The sequence below is a fragment of the Octopus sinensis genome, linkage group LG11 (assembly GCF_006345805.1).
Source record: "Octopus sinensis linkage group LG11, ASM634580v1, whole genome shotgun sequence".
Classification (NCBI taxonomy): domain Eukaryota; kingdom Metazoa; phylum Mollusca; class Cephalopoda; order Octopoda; family Octopodidae; genus Octopus; species Octopus sinensis.
The window spans coordinates 22,987,634-23,009,218 of NC_043007.1; the positions used below are offsets into that span (position 1 = coordinate 22,987,634).

Consider the following 21,585-nt stretch of genomic DNA (forward strand, 5'->3'; position numbering starts at 1 on the left):
TTGTCCCCCACCCCTGCTTGACAATCGATGTTGTGTTTGATTATGTCCCCATAAGTTAGTGGTTTGGTAAAAAGATACTAATGGTGTTAGCACCAGGCTTAAAAATAAGTACTGGGGTCAACATGTTTGACTGAACCCTTCAAAGCAGTGCCCCAGCATGGCTGCAGTCCAGTGACTGATGATGATATTCTTTATGGAATAGTATATCTTTATATGCGGAGGCACGTGGCCTAGTGGTTAGGGTGTCAGCACCATGATCGTAAGATTGTGGTTTCGATTCCTGAACCGGGCAACACGTTGTGTTCTTGAGCAAAACGCTTCATTTCACATTGCTCCAGTCCACTCAGCTGGCAAAAATGAGTAACGCTGCGATGGACTGGCGCCCTGTCCAGCTGAGGAACACATACAGAGCCAGAGGCAGTTTCAGCCGGGTTGGTATCAAAAGGGTTAATTGTGAATATGAAGGAAACAAGGTAAGACAAATCAGTTGTGGGATCTTTTCAGCTTGAACGGCAGTTTTTAAAAATAATTTCCATGTAACTAAACACTTTTAAACTTCGTATACTAGTAGAATGTGTTTATAAAACATCTTTTTCTCTTGGCTTTATTAAGAAAATTCTATAGTTTGTAGATATTTGTTGTTTTTTTTCTTCAATTTCTGCAATTTCAACCAATCAATGACGTCTATTGAGGTGAAAACATTCTGTGCCGTATGAATATGTCCCTCGTTTAAGAAACAGATTGGGTTTATTTACATTTCTGAAGAAAAAAAATACCCTTCCCCCCACTCCTAACCCTAACCCTAACCCTAAAACAGATTGAAATGCAATAGATCGATACTAGGGTCATAATTATGGGTGACAATTTCATATGACACCGCTAGAAAAAACTGCCGTTCAAACCGAAAAGATCCCAGTTGTGAAATGGGAGATTTGAGATAAAAAATTTCATTAGCAACCAAATTACCGTTTGTACGTGGCTGTATGTGATTAATCCAATTATTTCTTTATATTATAAATGTTCCAGTCCTGCAGAGTTGAATGGTGTTGGTTATAAAACTTGAGAGCTTCTTGGGTAGAGTATACGGGAATTGTTTCAGGCAGAGCTTATTGACTGTGATAGAAAAGAGTTGTGTATTGGAAGCACTGTCTATCAGGGATGTGGTTGTGGTGCTGGGGAAAGCAGGCTTGGGATCAAATCTTAAATAAAGTAGCCTGCTCTGTTCTAGGTTTGAGAGTGTTACAGATGGCACTATAGAAGTTATCTTATCTATCAGTGTACTTTTGTAAGAATGTGTGTGTTTGTGTGTGTGCGCATGTTGTTATATGTATGTGTGAATGTTTATATTTGATTGTGTTTGTGTGAATGTGTATGTATTAATGTATTTGTATGACAATGTGTTTGTACGAGTGTATATATATATACATACATACATTCATATATATATATATATGTATATGTGTGTGTGTGTGAGTGTGTGTGTATATATATATATATATACATATATATATATGTATATATATATGTATATATATATGTATATATATATAGATATATGTATATATATGAGTAAACATGAGTGTGGATTTATTATTGAGTGTCTGTGAGGGTAAGTGACAATGTATTTGTGTGTGTGTGTGTGTGTGTGGTGTGTGTGTGTGAGCACGTGCGTGTGCATGTGTGAATACAATTCAGTTTATGTGATTGGTTTTTTTGTGTAACCCTGATGTGTGACTGTGAGAGAAACAGATATCGCAAAATCTGTTTCAAAGAGTTTTAAGATTTAACCTTTTAGCATTCGGATTACTCCCTCAAATTTAATACTAATTAAGGGTTAATGATTATTGAAAACGCTGCAAGTTGCAACAAAAATTTTGATAAAAATAAATAAGGAAATGAGTGGAAATTGGTGAGTGTGCTAAATTAATAAGGCATGAAAAGAGAATGACTCTCCTCAGACATAATTAATTTATATTGTTTTGAATTAATTATGCATTGTCTTGTAACTTAGAGATTTTAGTGATATAATTGTTTATCTTTAGAATGACATTGTTGGGTAGATGTAAGAAACCAGATTTCAACAGTTTGAATATAAAACAAGTAGAATATATTGAGCCTGAAATGGCCCGTTTAAATGCTAAAGAGTTCTTTTATTCTTTTATTGTTTTACTTGTTTTGGTCATTTGACTGTGGCCATACTGGAGCATCACCTTTTATTTGAGCAAATCAACCCCAGGACTTATTCTTTGTTAGCCTAGTACTAATTCTATTGGTCTCATTTGATGAACCGCTAGTTATGGGGACGTAAACACACCAGTGTTGGTCAAGCGATGTTGGGGGGGGACAAACTCAGATGCACAAACAAACACACACACATACACGTGCGCGCACACACAGATGCACACATATAAATACAACAGGCTTCTTTCAGTTTCTATCTACCAAATCCACTCACAAGGCTTTGGAATCGCCACCACACCCTGCCTCATGGACCTTTAGGTGTTTTTGCTCAATAAACACTCACAACGCCTGGTCTGGGAATCAAAACCGCGATCCTATGACCGCAAGTCCGCTACCCTAACCACTGGGCCCTTGCACCTCTACAATATGTGTATATATGTATGTATATGCATGTATGTATATTTGTATGCATGCATGATAATGAAGTTATTGTATGCAAAGGCGGCGAGCTGGCAGAACCGTTAGCACGTCGGGCGAAATGCGTAGCGGTATTTCGTCTGTGTATACGTTCTGAGTTCAAATTCCGCCGAGGTCGACTTTGCCTTTCATCCTTTCAGGGTCAATAAATTGAGTACCAGTTACGCACTGGGGTCGATGTAATCGACTTAATTCGTTTGTCTGTCCTTGTTTGACCCCTCTATGTTTAGCCCCTTGTGGGTAATAAAGAAACAGATAATGATGTTATTGTATGCAGTATTCAGGTGCACGGCAACTTGCTAGATAATGGATAAAAGAGAGGACAAAAAGCATAAATAAGTCAAGTAAAATTGTTAAAAAAAAAGCAATGAAAACCAAAAGTGCATACGAACATTCCACAGAATAAAACAGACACACAAAAAAACCCCAGAAAAAAACAGAAAAAGAAGCAGTAAAAGAGCCACACCCACACATGTGCCCCCCTCCCTGCACATACATATCTTTAGTGAATGTATGTTAAAGTAAGCTAATGTCAATTTTATGCTAATTTTTACCCTGGTGGCTGAATGATGAAATATTACAAGACTGTTACACAATTACCTATTGCACAACTGATATGAATAGACAGGTAAGGTGGCGAGCTGTCAAAATCCTTACCTTGTTGGACAAAGTAATAAGTGGCACACCTTCCGAATTCACATTCTGGGTTCAAATTCCTCCAAGGTTGATTTTGTCTTTCATCCTTTCGGGGTCAATAAAATAAGTACCAGCTGAAAAACTGGGGTCCATGCAATTGACTTACTCCTCCTCTAAAATTACTGGCCTTGTGTCAAAATTTGAAACCAGTATGTGTAAACAAATGATAGACCTAATCTAATAATGAAAGAGGATTTAGTGAACTTTTGTTACATAATTCATCATCATCATCATCCAGTGTTTTAAATCCGGGTTTTCTCCCCATTAATGGGGTGGCCGGATCTACCTCAATGCCATAGCAACCGAGGTAGGCAGGTGCAGACTACCCCAACCTTTGGGCTGGCTGGTGCCCATTCTCCCTTGCTATCATGAGGCTTTCTTGGGGCTGGGTTTACAAAAGGGAGCATGCCCCTCTTACTCTCAACCTCAGTTTCTAAACATGAGTGGTCCCGAGACCAAGGCCTCTATCATGATTTTAAAGAAATGTGGTGGAAAACTAGCTCAGGAAGGAAGGGACACTACTCCCTGAGACCCCTTTCGGAGACCCCCCCCCCTGCCTAATTTTTAGTAGAGAACACCAGTTTTCCCAGATGCAGTGTATAGCTGAGGAGTGTGCATACCATTTTATTCTGTTTATTTATTTACTCCTTGTCTTGACATCATACAACTTTTGTAAATGAATGTCATTGATTCCCACTGTTCTGTAAAAGCAAGTCTAGCCATAGAAAATATTACTTTGGTTGGAAACAAGTAAGGGTCGGCGTTAAGAATTTGCATCTGGTTACAGAAAATCAGCCTCATTAAATTCCATCCAACCCATGCAAGAGGATGTTAAAATAATCCTTTCTACTATAGGCACAAAGCCTGAAATTTGGGGATGGGGGTAAGTCGATTATATTGATCCCAGTACTCAACTGGTACTTAATTTATCGACCCTGAAGGGATAAAAGGCAAAGTTGACCTCAGCAGAATTTGAAGTCAGAACGCCGTGACGGGCATAATACCTATTTCTTTACTACCCACAAGGGGCTAAACACAGAGAGGACAAACAAGGACAGACAGACAGACGGATTAAGTCAATTATATTTACCCCAGTGCGTAACTGGTACTTAATTTACCGACCCCGAAAGGATGAAAGGCAAAGTTGACCTTGGCAGAATTTGAACTCAGAACGTAGCGACAAACGAAATACCGCTAAGCATTTCGCCTGGCGTGCTAACGATTCTGCCAGCTCGCCGCCTTGAGGACGTTAAAATAATGACAATGATGATGACCTGAGTTTTTTTATCTTCTTTCTTTTTACTGTTTTCCATTTGTTTAATTTTGCAGAATTCTTTTTCACTAAATTGCTGTAGTTCTTAATTTTTATTGTAATATTCTCAAATCAACAGGTGTGGCTGTGTCGTAAGAGGCTTGCTTCCCAACCACATGGTTCCAAGTTCAGTCCCACTGTGTGACACCTTGAGCAAGTGTCTGCTACTATAGCCTTGGGCTGACCAAAACCTTGGGAGTGGATTTGGTAGACAGAAAGTGAAGGAAGCCTGTTGAGTGTGCGTATATATTTATATATATATAAAATCATCATCATCATCATCATTGCTTAATGTCTGCCTTCCATGCTGGCATGGGTGGGATGGTATATATATATATATATATATATATATATATATATATAATACATACATACATATGTGTATATATATAATATATAATATAATTTCTATATACTATTACATACATTATATATGTTTATATATATATATGTGTGTGTGGAGGCACAATGGCCCAGTGGTTAGGGCAGCAGACTCGCGGTTGTAGGATCACGGTTTTGATTCCCAGACCAGACGTTGTGAGTGTTTATTAAGCGAAAAAACCTAAAGCTCCACAAGACTCCGGCAGGGGGTGGTGGTGATCGCTGCTGTACTCTTTCGCCCCAACTTTCTTTCACTCTTTCTTCTGTTGGGTCTGCTCGCTTACCCAGCAGGGTGGCGTCATTTGAAGGCTAAAACAATGCGAAGCGCATTGTGACCAGTGATGTGTAGCAACATCTGATAGCCTGGTCGGTCACGGTCATCATGGTGATATATATATATGTATGTATCTATGTGTGTCTTTGTGCTTGTGTTTGTCCCCTACCACTGCTCGACAACAAGCGTTGGTGTGTTTACGTCCCTGTAACTTAGTGGTTTGGCAAAAGGCAAAAGATAAACCTTTAGAAAGAAATAAGTTCTGGGGTTGATTTGTTCAACTAAAACCCTTCAAGGCAGTGCTCCAGCATGGCCACAGTCAAATGATTGAAACAAGTAAAAGACAAAGGATGTTAATGAAAGTATCATGCCCCTTTGTTTATTTATTAGTAATCGTAAAACTTATCCTTTCTGCATGTTGCTTTTTAATATTCACTTTTCATTTTATCTAGTTTTATCTTGTATGTTGTGAACTTATGCTTTATCTTCAGCCTTAGAAAAGCTTTTACTTTCACCAATGAGTACTGCTATATGTGTACTGCTTTTTCACGCACACAAGTTGAATGCTTATTTATTATTTCACTTCCCCATCAATCATACATGCTTTCTTATCTATCTAACTATTTTTAACTAATTTCTATATCTATCTAATTATTTTAACTAATTTATCCATTACCCATCTCGCCTCTCGTGTATTCATCAACCATCGTGTATTCGCGCCTTCTTCCTCCGGACAATCTTTATTTAAAAAAAAAAACGCAGCCCCAAACTTCTGCTCTTTCATTCATTCATTCATCTAACAGATAAGTTGAATGCTTATTTATTATTTCACTTCCCCATCAATCATACATGCTTTCTTATCTATCTAACTATTTTTAACTAATTTCTATATCTATCTAATTATTTTAACTAATTTATCCATTACCCATCTCGCCTCTCGTGTATTCATCAACCATCGTGTATTCGCGGTGCACCCGCCCTGCCCACCCCACCACCAATACGGATATCTCTATATTTTTGCTCCATCCATACCGGATGTCGCTTCTCCCACCACCATAATAGGTGTCTACTCTTCGAACCCCCCTCTTCTATACGCTATTTCACCATGCATTACCCCTCTCTTGATATCCTACGTTCTACTTGCCGAGAACCTGTCATCATTTCTCTGAACCACCCCTCCCCACTGGTGCTCCCCTATATTTCTGCACCCCCCACATAAAAAAAGCACCATCCGAACGTTGCCGATGCCAGACCCCTCTGGCACCTGTGCAGGTGGCACGTAAAAAACACCCACTACACTCGCGGAGTGGTTGGCGTTAGGAAGGGCATCCAGCTGTAGAAACTCTGCCAGACTAGACTGGAGCCTGGGGCAGTCCCTTGCTCCCCAGACCCCGGTCGAAACCGTCCAACCCGTGCTAGCGCGGAAAACGGACGTTAAACGATGATGATGATGATGATGATGACAAGGAAGTAAAATAAGATAAAGCATAATTCATATAACTTAATCTGCTTTTCATTGGTATGTGTAACTAGGGTAAATTCTAAGCATATGTCATTCAATTTTCTAAAGAAAAAAATGATAATGCTCCAGATTTGTATAGTTAATAGTTTTTCTTGTACACCTACACAAGTATGCCCTCTCGATTTTGTTTCCTCATAACATTCAGAAAAATAGATGTTTCTAAATGAAATTTTCTACAAATGCCTTTCAGATGGTGTGGATTACGATTATATAGGAATTTATGGTAAAAAAAATTGGTGGGGGGGGGGGGCGCTCACATCACATATATCTACAAAATACAACTTGAAATTTTGAAAACATTGTCTCAGCATGTGTTAACACCCACCAATTTTTTTCTCTGTAAATTTCGATATAATGACAATCAATACTGTCTGAAAGGTCACCGTGATCACCGTGACCAACCAGGCTATCAGATGTTGCTACACATCGCTGGTCACAATGCGCTTCGCATTGTTTTAGCCTTCAAATGATATCACTCTGCCGCTAAGCGAGCAGGCAAACAGAAGAAAGAGTGAAAGTTGTGGCGAAACAGTACAGCAGGGTTCACCACCACCCCCCTGCCGGAGTCTCGTGGAGCTTTAGGTGTTTTCGCTCAATAAACACTCACAACGCCCGTTCTGGGAATCGAAACCGCGATCCTACAACTGCGAGTCCGCTGCTATAACCACTGGGCCATTGCGCCTCCACATCTGAAAGGTATTTGTAGAAAACAAAAATAACCGCCACTCACACACCTGAAAGTTATGAGGAAACAAAGCCGATGGTGGTGGGGACTTGAGAAGGTGTGCTGCTACTTTCATGAATAAAATATGTAATTTTAAAATATATTTAACAAGGACATTATTGTTTGATCGAATACAAGAGGGAATTTAATGCTGAAATTCTTGTGCATTGCCTGTACACGAATTTGGTGGTGCATCACTGTATTGAGTTAAAACAATATACATTTTATTTAAAATCGATTAAGCATAAATATTTCAAATATTAATATTTGCTGCTTTAAATTGGCAAAAATTTCCCGAAAATACCAAAAGTTAAAAAGAGTTATGACGGGTTAAATGATGTGCTTCGATCAGAACTACGTTAAAAGCTTGTAGTAATTAAGTATTTGTGTGTAGGTGTGTGTGTATGTGGTACTACTTAAGAAGAGTGGTCCCGGTGTGCGCAGTCGCGCATCCGCACTAGCTAGTCGTGACTAGTCGATCCTACAACGATTACCTAGCAAAGTAAATGAAACACAAAATAAATAATTTTTTAAAAACAAAGTAAATAAAACACAAAAACACAAAGTAAATAAAAGAAAAACACAAAGTAAGGATCGACTAGTCACGACTAGCTAGCGTGGATGCATGAGTACGTCAGTGCGCGCACCCGGACCACTCTTCCTAAGTAGTACCTGTGTGTGTGTGTGTGTGTATGTATGTTTGTCTTTGTGTCTGTCCCTCACCACCGCTTGACAGTCAGTGCTGGTTTGTTTACATCCCATAACCTAGATGTTCAACGAAAGAGACCGACAGAAATAAATACTATGACTAGCCAGCGCGGTTGCGCGAGTACATGAGTGCGCGCACCGGGACCACTATTCTTAAGTAGTACCTCAAAGCAGCGCCCCATCCCACCACCACCACCACCACCACCTATTTCTTTACTACCCACAAAGGGCTAAATACAGATGGGACAAAGACAAACAAGGACAGACAAACAGATTCAGTCGATCACATCGACCCCAGTGCATAACTGGTACTTAATTTATGGACCCTGAAAGGATAAAAGGCAAAGTCGACCTCGGCGGAATTTGAACTCAGAACGTAGCAGCAGACGAAATACCTATTTCTTTACTACCCACAAGGGGCTAAACACAGAGGGGACAAAGACAAACAGATTAAGTCGATCACATCGACCCCAGTGCATAACTGGTACTTAATTTATGGACCCTGAAAGGATGAAAGGCAAAGTCGACCTCGGCGGAATTTGAACTCAGAACGTAGCAGCAGACGAAATACCTATTTCTTTACTACCCACAAGGGGCTAAACACAGAGGGGACAAAGACAAACAGATTAAGTCGATCACATCGACCCCAGTGCATAACTGGTACTTAATTTATGGACCCTGAAAGGATGAAAGGCAAAGTCGACCTCGGCGGAATTTGAACTCAGAACGTAGCAGCAGACGAATTCTTTATTACCCACAAGGGGCTAAACACAGAGGGGACAAACAAGGACAGACATAGGTAATTAAGTCGATCACATCGACCCCCAGTGCATAACTGGTACTTAATTTATCGACCCCGAAAGGATGAAAGGCAAAGTCGACCTCGGCGGAATTTGAACTCAGAACGTAGCAGCAGACGAAATACGGCTACGCATTTCGCCCGGTGTGCTAACGATTCTGCCAGCTCACTGCCACCACCACCACCACAATAACAACACAGCCGCAGTTCAATGACTGAAACAAGTAAAAGCTAAAGCGGTTAATAAGAGAAAGAAGAGTTCTATCGTAGTTTCGTTTAAGTATCCGGGCATTACCTCCGCTTGATTCGACGCATGCGTATAATTGGGCACGTGTTGTGCATCTGCCTTCGCCGCCGCCGTCATCATCATAGTGATTGAGTCATTTAAAGCCGACGACGACGAGCAGACATTTGGTCCGGATTGAACACGTCGCTAGAATAATCTTCAATTCCGATCGAACACGCAACAACAAACAATTCCCTCAACTACTGAAAAGTACCGTTTCAGTAATTCCACACCTGAACACCTGAAAGTCATTTGAACAATTAATTTTCTGAAACCCTGTTGCTTAAAAAAAGACAAAAACACACACGTTTAGGTAAGTCTTTTTTAGGATTATGTCTCTTTTGTCTATATATATATATATATATATACACTCATCTGTTTTTTTTTTCTGTTATCGGATGTAAGTTGTTGTTTAGCCCCCAACTTAGCCTTGATCGAGCTGGCTTCGAGTGAAATATGATCAAAGTCGTCCCAGCCGTGGCTATCCCATCTGTAGTGGATATCTAAGACTATGCTATCTGATGCATCTGTTCATTTACTGAGATAGCATGTATTTGGAGAGGGATTTGGCTGCTATTTCTCTTAGGTTGAACGACCGTTCTTTGTTGTGATCGGGACGGATTCATACAAGTTTTCGTTAATCATAGTTTGACCGAAAACCCTGCATGGACATCAATTAAGGATCTGCCTTTGAAAACAACAAAACAAAGATTTCAAACGAAGGTAACAGAAACCACCTACGATGAAAAGAGATAATTTGTGTGGATGCTTTTTTCTTCGTTAATATCAAAGCCTATGTCCTGAAAGCCTGGATAGCTTTATGCGGTTTAATCAAATATATGAGGCACAAGTTTTCTTGATACTGGTAAGAAAAATGACGCCAGATATTTTAGAAATCACGAGTGTTTTTATGCAGTTTACTGGTGGTGTGTGTTCGTTCCTTTGTCGCATTGTGTGATGGTGTGAGCCCTTCTCTGTTTAAAAATCTGTTTTGTGTGTGTGTGTTTTACACCTAACACTTGAAAAAGCTTATAATGTACCGTAACCCGTTTAGCGCGACAACGCATACTAATTCGGTGAACCGACAAAAGGTTGAAAATACATGCAGTTGATGGGCAATTACAACAGTTTTATGTTGTAGACAAATATAGACAAGCGTATCTTGTAAAGACAAAGACACGGTAACGGATATTATTGGTATAAACTGCTTTATTCTTACTATGTTAAGCATCCCTTGACAGCTGAAGCTGTCCGCATTATGTCTAAAACAAGCCGATCGACCTCCTTAACAAATATGCAACATGTCCTTTTATAACTTTTTTTCGCGACTTGCTTTCGATTTTTAGTTGAAGCAATACAGTACTTATGTCGCTGACATGTAAAGCATAAGAGTTACATAGTCCTGATCCCTACTTCAGCCCTATAAAGTAAAAGGATCTTCTTTAAGGAGAAATCATGAATGCTTTTCTCTCTTTATCTTTTCATTATACATCGACTTTTCTACTTCGATTCCTAATTGGTGTCGCTTCGCTTGCTTTGCATGAGTCCTTATTGGAAAGCATGATCGTCAATACACCGCTCCCCTGGGCTCACTCGATAATTTTTCGTCAATGGTTGAAAATACTGTCGAGTAAAATGCTATTTCGATAGATTGCATCATCTCTTCTCACACATCTGTAGCACTTTTCCGCCTTCACACGCGAGTAGTCAAGGAGGGAACTTTCCATAGTTGCCCGACTCGCTAAAAACAGCGGTCAAATTTCTGGGAAAGGGATTCGTTTAATGGGGCATGCGGTTCCCAAAATATATGAAAAAGGACTGAACTAGCGCTAAACAATACTTTCACAACACAACTCTTTGCAACTAGCTTTCGTTTCGCGATCAAGAAAACTTTTTTCTTTTGACTGTTAATAATACTCCTGAGAAGAATTTGGACGTCACATTTTCATATTGTCCTAATCTTTAGACAAACAAATGATGAAGAAAGAGTTTGGGGTATTCGTTATTATTATTAGCACATCATAAACAGTGTGGAAAATAAAGTGCAAACAAATCTAAGGATACGGTAAGAAATATCTGGATGCGTGATTACAGCGGCGTGTGTGCAACAAATTTTGTCATTTATTTTGTTCTATGCTTAATATTGAAGATCTGCGACCAATAGGTTTACAGTCAGAACTAATCGGTCTTTTTAGAGGTGTCTTAAAAGCATTATTCACTATGTTCCCCCTTTCCAAGACAATGTGATTTAAAGGAGGTAAGGCTGCTATTTCTAGCAGGTTGAGGAACTACAAGCATAAGAGTTTAATGACCTGATGTTTCATGACTGTGAAGATGTTTTGTGTGTGCGTGTAACGTTTGCCTATTCTTGTTTGAATGACGAAATTGTTCGCTTAAATATTGTCACGATTTTCCTACCCCTTCCTGTATCCCTCTCTCTCTCACTCACTTTCTCTCTCTCACACACACACATACATACATACACACATACACACACACACACACACACATACATACACGCACACAAATAATATCTTCAATCTTTTCAATTAGCTCTCGATAGTCCTAAGTTTATGTTTCCCTTTTACTTTTGTCAGTCGAACGATACAAGTTGCTGATCAACAGTGAGTGTGCCATGTTAAACTGCAGTATCATCTTATCTCTTTTTTGCTTGTGTTTTTTTCTGTGCATCACCTCGTCCCTTTGTACAAAATCAGTTTCTGACCAGCAGTTCCTAGCATCGTACATGAGAATGCAACACCCTAGTTCGATCGATCCAGTTTCGCTTCTCTCACTTCTTTTTGCAATATTCCGTTCTCTTCTAAAACTAGCGCCGTGAAAACAAATTACTGTCCCGTCAAAATTATCTTGGCTCGACGAGAAGCTGGCATAAACTGAGATAAGTTCAGGGTAGTTGTACTGGATGATATAAACAAAGTATTTTCAATGAAATATCCCTCTGGGTGAAGTTAAAAAAAAAAAAATGAATACCCTCCTAGAGGACTCCCTAAGAAAAGGGGAGGTAATTTCAAGGAATTGCGAATTAATTTCAAAATTAATGTAATTGAAAATGTGGTCATTGTTTGGTGGTATTTAGACAGATGAAAAAGGCGGCGAGCTGGCAGAAACGTTAGCATGCCGGCGAGTCTTCTTTTTTGCATATCACTGCAAATACTTCTAAAACCTACATTTCCTCTTAGTATCCTTGTGATTCATGTTCTGTTATTCCTGCACACTGATATTACACATCCAGTTCAGTACACTCATTTCATTGTGTTATTAATACCAGTTTACAAACAAATGGATGATTTGGAACATTCAGAGTTATTAGCTTAATTTTCTTTATACTGATGATGAGGTACACTCTCTGCATTTATTAGAGAATTGCCTTTGCCAGTGTAAAAGATGAATAATTCATAGGGCTGGTTTTCTAAGGCCTGAAATCGAAATCGCTCAAAAATCAATGGAAATTGTAGTTGTGATACAGTGCCGGTGGCACGTAAAAGAACCATCCGAACGTGGCTGTTGCCAGCGCTGCCCCGACTGGCCTCTGTGCTGGTGGCACGTAAAAAGCACCAACCGATCGTGGCCGTTGCCAGCCTCGCCTGGCACATAAAAAGCACCCACTACACTCCAGGAGTGGTTAGTGTTAGGAAGGGTATCCAGCTGTAGAAACTCTGCCAGATCAAGATTGGAGCCTGGTGCAGCCATCTAGTTTGCCAGTCCTCAGTCAAATCGTCCAACCCATGCTAGCATGGAAAGCGGACGTTAAACGATGATGTTTATTATGTGGTGTCTATATCCCCCCCCCCCGGTCCCTGGACAGGACACTAGTCTGTCACATGATCACTCATTTTTGCCAGCTGAGTTAGTTAGTTAGTTAATTATATGGCTCAAAAAGCAAAAAGCAAGGCCATGTAGGAGTGTTTTGTTCAAGATCAATGCATTGCACACTCCAGGAATCAAAACCAAAATCTTATGATTGTAAATTCAACACCCTAACCACCAAGCCATGCACCTCCACTTTACCAATGAAGTTCAGAGGAAAACAAAAGCAGTTTGTGTGATACCAGTTTGGTAATGGGAGTCGCTGGAGGAGCTGTCACGTAAACATATCTTACCACCTGCAAAGCTCTGCTCAGATATTTCTGTCAGACTAAGATTTATTTTAATCTTATACTGTCTCCAGCACTTACAGAACAGTGATACTATTTGATCTGTAGCTGGAGTGTGTGGGGAGACTGTTGACGGGCGTTAGGTTATGATTAAACACTGGTAGCCAACATGTTAGGTCACTGACAAGCCCTTGGTTCATTAAGCCTGGGACTGAAGGAGCCTCGGGTTCATTGTGAAGAGGGCGAAGGAAAGGCACAGACGTGGCTCTGTGGTAAGAAGTTCTAGGTTCAGTGTCACTGCATGGCACCTTGGATAAGTGTCTTTTGCTATAGTCTCTGGCCAACCAAAAGCCTTGTGAAGGTATTTGGTAGACAGAAACTGAAAGAAGCCCAAATCACAGTTACACACGGCATTGACCCCTCACCTTTTAAACAACATTACCTCTTACACTAAAGGCAAGCATCAGATATATATGTCAGGAGTCATAATTTCCAGACATGCATGACATACCTTGCCACAATTATTACACACTTCTTATATGTACATAAAGCAAACCTCAAACAGGCTCTCTCAGAAAAAAAGATTCCCCACATACTTTGTAATCCTCTGCACAAATAAATTTCTAATATTAATAACCATAAGAGTAATAGACCATTACATAGTAATAGGTTCTGCCCAACTGAAGCCACTCCTATACATACTGCTATCAAGGCTCACATTTTCTAGATCCAGATGATATAAACTAGCTCAGCTGAGCCAAAAAATATTTAAAGAATCTTCCATATTAACATTGTTGTTATACATTATAAACCAAATATTTCACTAAAATTCTGAACTCTGCATCATAGATGCAATAATGCTATCAATTGTGTGACCCAACAACCAAAAACTGGAAGCTTTTTCTCTCATTTGATACATGAGAAAATATTAATTTCTGAATTTGCTATCATCATCATAATCATCATTTAATGTCTATTTTCCAAGCTGCTATGGGTTGAATGGCTTGACAGAAGCTGGTAAGGGCAGGGGCTACACCAGGCTCAATTGTCTGTTCTGGCATGGTTTTTATGGTTGGATGCCCTTCCTAACACCAACCACTTTACAGGGTGTACTGGGTGCTTTTTATGAAGCACCGGTACCACTACTTTTTACATGGCACCAATGCTTTTTACATAGTACCATCCCTGGTGCTTTTAATGTGGCACTAGTATCAATTCTGCTGTGGTAGATGGGCCTTCTTGAGTACAGCAAAACGCCAGATGTCTTGATCTTTTGCTTTATAAAGAAAAATTATAACCTATGTTCATGCACGCACACATACACACACACAGAGCTTCCGCAACACATGGCTTTGTGAAGTGCTGCTGTATATACATAACCACAAATATATTCATCATATAAGCAATGTTCATTGGGTATTACTACACAAAATTTCTGTTGTGCAACAAGTACACAGCAATACGCCTGTAATCGGACATGCTACAGGCATCATTCAATGATTAGATAATCTTATAACCAGCTGGGAATATATGATGTAGTTGATGGATGTGAGGGGAATTGGGGGTGGATGAATGGAAATTATGTTCCATATTTGGAAATTGCACTATCAATAGTAAGGTCAATATCCTCATCATTATTGCCACTATCATTACATTTATGGTTTTTTTTTATCGGCATCATAATCACCATTAGTGGACAAACAGCATTCATCAATAAATCATTATGCCAGACAGCCACACCGCTCCAGCATCGAATACTGTGTGTATGACAGATTCTATATGATGGAAGTACTAACATTGTTTTAACTGATCCACAGACTTATAATAAAGTCTATTAAACATTTTGTTACTAACCCACCTGAGAATGTTCTTTGGATCATGCAGACTTCTTGTTTTTAAGTGATCGAAATTTAAACATTCCATCTAGATTTCCTGTTAATTTATGTTCCAAGTGAGGTATACTTGCCATCTCAATATGGCTAACCACTAAGGGCTACAAGCTACAGTAACACCCACCATTAGTGGTTAGCCGTATTGAGATGGCTAGTATACCTCACATTGCCGTGCAGTTACTGTTTACACCTCGTTCAGAGATTTATTATTGTTATGTTCCAAGTATCAGCTTAATAACGACAAAGTTGTTTTAAATTCTTTAATCATTTTCAAAAATTGAAACAAAGACGGTATATTACCACAAAAACATGATAGCAAAAGGATTTAAATAGAGCTGATGAAGCGTGTTCAACAACATTGATTTTATTATTACCACCTCTACCACCACCACCATCACCACCATCCTTGTCTTGCTTTCTTAGTTATTAGGAATGTTTTTAACTGGTGTGCCCTCACAGGGTCTACTACTTACAGTAGATCAACACCCTATGTAGAGTTAAATTATCTTTCATTTACTTATTGCTTTAGGAAAGAGGGGTTGAATGCTGGGTCTTTGGATTCTTAGGATTTAGTAAATTTTAGCTGTTTTTTTTTATATATTTAGTTAATGTTAAGGATGGAAAAGTCTTATTGTTGTTGGTTATGCTAATTTTATTGATTTTTTTTTAGCAATTTAGTTCTCGTTTCTATTAGCATGAGAAGAAAATAGTTTCAATTACTAACAGGGATGAGACTTTTAAGAAACATGTTTGTTGTTTAGACCCAGGTTAGCTTTGACGAAAGATGTTCCAATCATGACCATCCCATTTGTTATTTAAACGACTCCAATGAAAATCTCTCATATAGGCAAATCATTGACAACACTTAATTTGGTTCCATTGAATATTCTGAGGTTCTTCAAGACAACTTATGCTTCTTGATGACATCAAGCCCTAACCCTAACACTAACCCTTCAATCAGAGCAGTGACAATACATTGCAACTATGAGTTCTATTTCATATTTTTTAACTTCTTGAGAAGCCTTTTTTGGAAAGAAATAACCTTCTAATCTGATGTTCTTTTAACTCACTGTGTTTTTAACCCTTTTGTTACTGTATTTATTTTGAGATGCTCTGTGTTTCTTTTAATTATTTTACATATAATAAAGAATTTAATAAAATAACTTAGTTATCATTAAGCTAGTGTTAGGAACATAAATTGTGACTAAGGTTTGGTGGAAGATTTTAATTCAGAACTTTTGAAAATAAGACATTTGTACTATAGAGCCAGAGCCGGTTTCAGCCGGGTTGGTAATGAAAGGGTTAATGGAAAATAAATTTTTCTTACATTCTGCACATTGCTATTTGTATTTTATTCAGCCAAAGTTATTCTCTTTCTCACTTGAAAACTCATAAGCTTTTCAATTTGGCCTTTTCAAATTTTTCGTAGTGTGTTGGATGTAATAATGTGACTGTGAGAGAAATATTATTTGCTGTTGAAGTTTATATGTACATTGAACTTAACTTTATAAAGTGCCTGTTGATGGGCTGGTCACTCAACAAGCAACACTGCCCTGGCAATAGTGTATTGCATGCATGGCTGTGAAAAGTAATAACAGAATATGCAACTGACCATGGTAAAAGTTTGCTTAAAAAACTAACAAGACCCAGTATAATGTATTTTTATGTAAGGTCTATATGATTGCAGTACAACTGCTGCAAAAATTGAATTCAATAACAAAGGGTTAAGATAAAATAACACAACTATAGGCCAGAAAATAATCTTAAACATTCATTAACTCTTTCGTTACTGTATTTATTTTGAGATGCTCTGTGTTTCTTTCAATTAATTTTAAATATAACAAAGAATTTAGTAAAATAACTTAGTTATGATTAAGCTAGTGTGAGGAATGTAAATTGTGACTAAGGTTTGGTGGTAGATTCTAATTCAAAACTTATGAAAACAAGACATTTGTACTACAGAGCCAGAGCCAGTTTCAGGCGGGTTGGTAACAAAAGGGTTAATATAATTACTATTTATTTTCTCCTATAGTTCTACCTATAATTATGTTAGCTTAATTTTCTTTTTATGGAAGAACTCTCCAGGAAAGTGGGGAGATGGTTGTTATTGTCCAGGTAACACCAAGTGTAATATATTTTCATGCATTTAGTCATTAAAATTTGAGGTTAAGACCAAATTAAATACTAAGTTGTTGCTTCCATACTGAATTATTTTTTAAAACCAAATAGTTGGTTCAAATTTTACTTCATTTTTATATTGGATTTGCAAATTGCTGACGTGAAAGTTGCAAACAGCCACAAAAGAACTTTAACAAATAACTGATTGATTAACTTGCACATTAAACAAACGATCAGTTAGTTGGTTTGATAATTAATTAATAATAAAGAAGTAGAGTTGAATCTGTGTATGTGTTGTTATTGGCATAATGACTCTCCCAAAACACAACAAAATTTATTCAAATTTACCCAGATGTAAAGTCTCAAATGCAACCCACAAGCAGGGTTGCCATTTTGTCCTTTTTAACTTCAGATTATCAAACTTAATTGAGCAAAACTATGGTCCAAAATATTTCTACTATGATCATCATATCTTTTTCCAGACATGTGCATAACAAAAGTGCCTTTTTAAGATCTTTTTAATGCAGAGTGTAATTTGAGGGAAATTTGGCTGCTGTTTTTAGGGGGTTGTATAATCACATAGAAACTTCCCTATTGGGCTTACTCATTTAGTGCTATTGTGGGGCAGTGTTCAGCTGTGACAAGGAGCAGTGTATTGCGGATTCATCTCTCTATATATAAAGCTGAAGTTGTCTGTGTATGGCAGGTTTGGTAGCCTTCAACTAACACTATCTCCTCCGAGACCCTGCGATGCAAGTTGACCTAAATTGAGATTATGATAGAAGAAGGCTTGCTCTTCCTTCCGTAGAAGAAAAAATTCAAATCGGATCATGTTAACACCAAAAATTTTTTACATCAAAAAGGTGCTTTTTTTCTATGAAAATCCCTATTTTTTATGATTTTTTTACTGCTGTGTCGTAATTTTTCGGTGTATTTCAACTAGAAAAATGTTCACGTAAAGAGAATAACAAGCTACATAATGCAAAGTTTTTACTTTTCAAAAATTCCAGTTCTAAAGGGTCGAAACAAACCCGAGCAACGCCGGGCGATACTGCCAGTAATATGATAAAAGTCCGTTCATGTATTCAGCCGATCACCATGGCAATATTTGTATCTTAACTGTATTTAGTATTTATGCATCGTTAATTTCCCACTATTGAAGACATTTTTTTCTGTATTGAAGTCTTTATTTTTATTTGTCATTCTTTCACCTGGGACAGTGTTCCACTTGGCTGTATTTTGCTTGTGTAAATAGCAAAAGCATTTGTATGACCATGGTAATCCACTGAAGCGAAAGAATATTTTTAATCTGTGCATATATATATGTTTTGTGCTGAGTATGCAACATATGTTCTGTGTCTACAAACTGTGTTTAGTTGTAGAATAAGTTTGCCTTAAAACCTGCTACTTACACATAGTTGTACAGTAGGGAAGAGATATTATATATGTTTTAGGTTACAGTCCCACCTTATTTACTTACTATGAGTGATAGATATAGTTTCTTGATGATAGGAGATGTCATCATCATCATCATCATCTTTGTTTAACGTCTGCTTTGCATGCTAGCATGGGTTGGACGATTTGACTGAGGACTGGCGAACCAGATGGCTGCACCAGACTCCAACCTGATCTGGCAGAGTTTCTACAGCTGGATGCCCTTCCTAATGCCAACCACTCTGAGAGTGTCGTGAGTGCTTTTATGTGCCACTGGCACGAGGGCCAGTCAGGCGGTACTGGCAGCAGCCACACTCAAATGGTGCTTTTTATGTGCTACCTGCACAGGAGCCAGTCCAGTGGCACTGGCAACAACCTCGCTTGAATGTTTTTTTTCGTGTGCTACCAGCACAAGTGCCAGTGAGGCGACGCAGGTAACGATCACATCCATCCTTTTTTTTAATAGACAGTTTATCTAGGACTACACTGTCTATAACAGTGATGATAGGGTGTAATTTGGAAGACTTGCCTTCTATTTTAACCCTTTTGATACCAACCTACCTGAAGCTTCTCTGGCTTAGGAGTACAAATGTCTTGTTTTCAGAAGTTCCTAATTAAAATCTTCCACCAAGCCCTAGTTACAATTTATCTTCCTAACACTAGCTGAATGATAACGAAGTTATTTTACTAAATTCTTTGTTATATTTAAAATTAATTGAAAGAAACACAGAGCATCTCAACAGAAATATGGGAACAAAAGGGTTAAAAGCACTCATGCTGGTGCCATGTAGAAAGCAGTAGTGATGGCGTCACATTAACCCTTTTGATATCAACCCACCTGAAACCACTTCTGGCTCTGTAGTACAAATGTCTTGTTCTCATAAGTTTTGAATCAAAATCTTCCACCAAACCTTAGTCACAATTTATGTTCCTAACACTAGCTTAATGATAACTAAGTTATTTTACTAAATTCTTTGTTATATTTAAAGTAATTGAAAGAAACACAGAGCATCTTCAAATAAATATGGTAACGAAAGGGTCAATCATCCCTTTGAGAGTTGTCAGGAACTGTTGACCAGCAAGAGCTAAAACCATACGCTGCTGGAAATCCTTATCCATTCTTTGGCTTCCAAAAGCTTCAGCTCACCTTAAGATTTTCTGTTGGAGCAGGGAAATATTATTACAGATACTCAGTTTATTAAAAGTAGGGGTTCCTTTTTATTTTTATTTAATTTATATTTTATTCTAGTTATTTAACCGTTTTGTTACCAACCCAGCTGAAACCGCCTCTTGCTCTGTAGTAGAAATGTCTTGTTTTCAAAAGTTTTGAATCAAAATCTTCCACCAAACCTTAGTCACAATTTATGTTCCTAACACTAGCTTAATGACAACTAAGTTATTTTACTAAGTTCTTTGTTATATTTTAAATTAATTGAAAGAAACACAGAGCATCTCAACAGAAATATGGGAACAAAAGGGTTAAGTATTTGGGGAGATACTACATAGAGGCTGATTGCTGACCCAGTTTTTCTTAAAAGTGTTTTGCCATTAACCCTTCAGTTAATCTATTTGTTGAAATGTATTCTCCTTGTTTTAATCAATTTTAAAAGCAACGACAAATTTAGTGAAATAATTAAGTTAATTATTTGAGACATAAGGTTTTAATTTAGATCTCTTTTAAGTAGGGAAATTGTATCAGAAAATCACAGATGTTCTCAGGCTGTGTATAGGCGGCGAGCTGGCAGAATCGTTAGCACGCCGGTCGAAATGCTTAGCTGTATTTCGTCTGCCGTTACATTCTGAGTTCAAATTCCGCCAAGGTCAACTTTGTTTTTCATCCTTTCAGGGTCGATTAATTAAGTACCAGTTATGCACTGGGGTCGATGTAATCGACTTAATTCCTATGTCTGTTCTTGTTTTTCCCCTCTTTCTTTAGCCCCTTGTGTGTAGTAAAGAAATAGGTATTTCATCTGCTGCTACGTTCTGAGTTCAAATTCCGCCGAGGTCGACTTTGCCTTTCATCCTTTTGGGGGTCGATAAATTAAGTACCAGTTACGCACTGGGGTCGATATAATCGACCTAATCCGTTTGTCTGTCCTTGTTTGTCCTCTCTGTGTGTAGCCCCTTGTGGGTAGTAAAGAAATAGGTATGTGTGTCTGCGGAATACTCAGTGACTTGCACATTAATTTCAAGATCAGGCTTTTTCCATTCACTGGCTCTACTGGAACACACTTTGTTGTAACTGATGGAGTGCCAGGTTGCACACAGTGTCATTGACCAAGTGAAGAGGTAGACTTCTATCAGTCCAAGAGAAAATGACCTCATTTCATGACTCCTTGTTGGTGGTGTTTCACTTAACATTATTAATACTTTTAAGAAAGATCTAAGCATTGTGTATCCCCATTTTACTTGTATATATTTCTCACACTATATTTAATGTGTGGAGGCGCAATGGCCCAGTAGTTAGGGCAGCGGACTCGCGGTCGTAGGATCGCGGTTTCGATTCCCTGACCGGCCGTTATGAGTGTTTATTGAGTGAAAACACCTAAAAGCTCCATGGGGCTCCAGCAGGGGGTGGTGGCGATCCCTACTGTACTCTTTTGCCACAACTTTCTCTCTCTCTTTCTTCTGTTGGCCTGCTCGCTTAGCCAGTGGGGTGGCGTCAT

The 21,585-nt window shown here is 38.5% G+C and overlaps 2 protein-coding genes across 4 annotated transcripts in view; one reads left to right on the forward strand and one right to left on the reverse strand.

Annotated features, from left to right (window-relative positions):
• The window catches only part of LOC115217579, a 12,027-nt gene extending 10,797 nt beyond the window's left edge, over window positions 1-1,230 (reverse strand). The window contains exon 1 of one of the 2 annotated variants that reach the window (XM_029787327.2): window positions 967-1,230. The gene's annotated coding sequence lies outside the window, so the exon portion shown is untranslated. The remainder of the gene's footprint in view (window positions 1-966) is intronic. The other variant, XM_029787326.2, reaches the window with a different exon arrangement.
• An 8,191-nt stretch (window positions 1,231-9,421) lies between these two features.
• LOC115217113 (isoleucine--tRNA ligase, cytoplasmic) overlaps window positions 9,422-21,585 on the forward strand; it is a 78,454-nt gene continuing 66,290 nt past the window's right edge. The window contains exon 1 of one of the 2 annotated variants that reach the window (XM_029786712.2): window positions 9,422-9,673. The gene's annotated coding sequence lies outside the window, so the exon portion shown is untranslated. The remainder of the gene's footprint in view (window positions 9,674-21,585) is intronic. The other variant, XM_036507231.1, reaches the window with a different exon arrangement.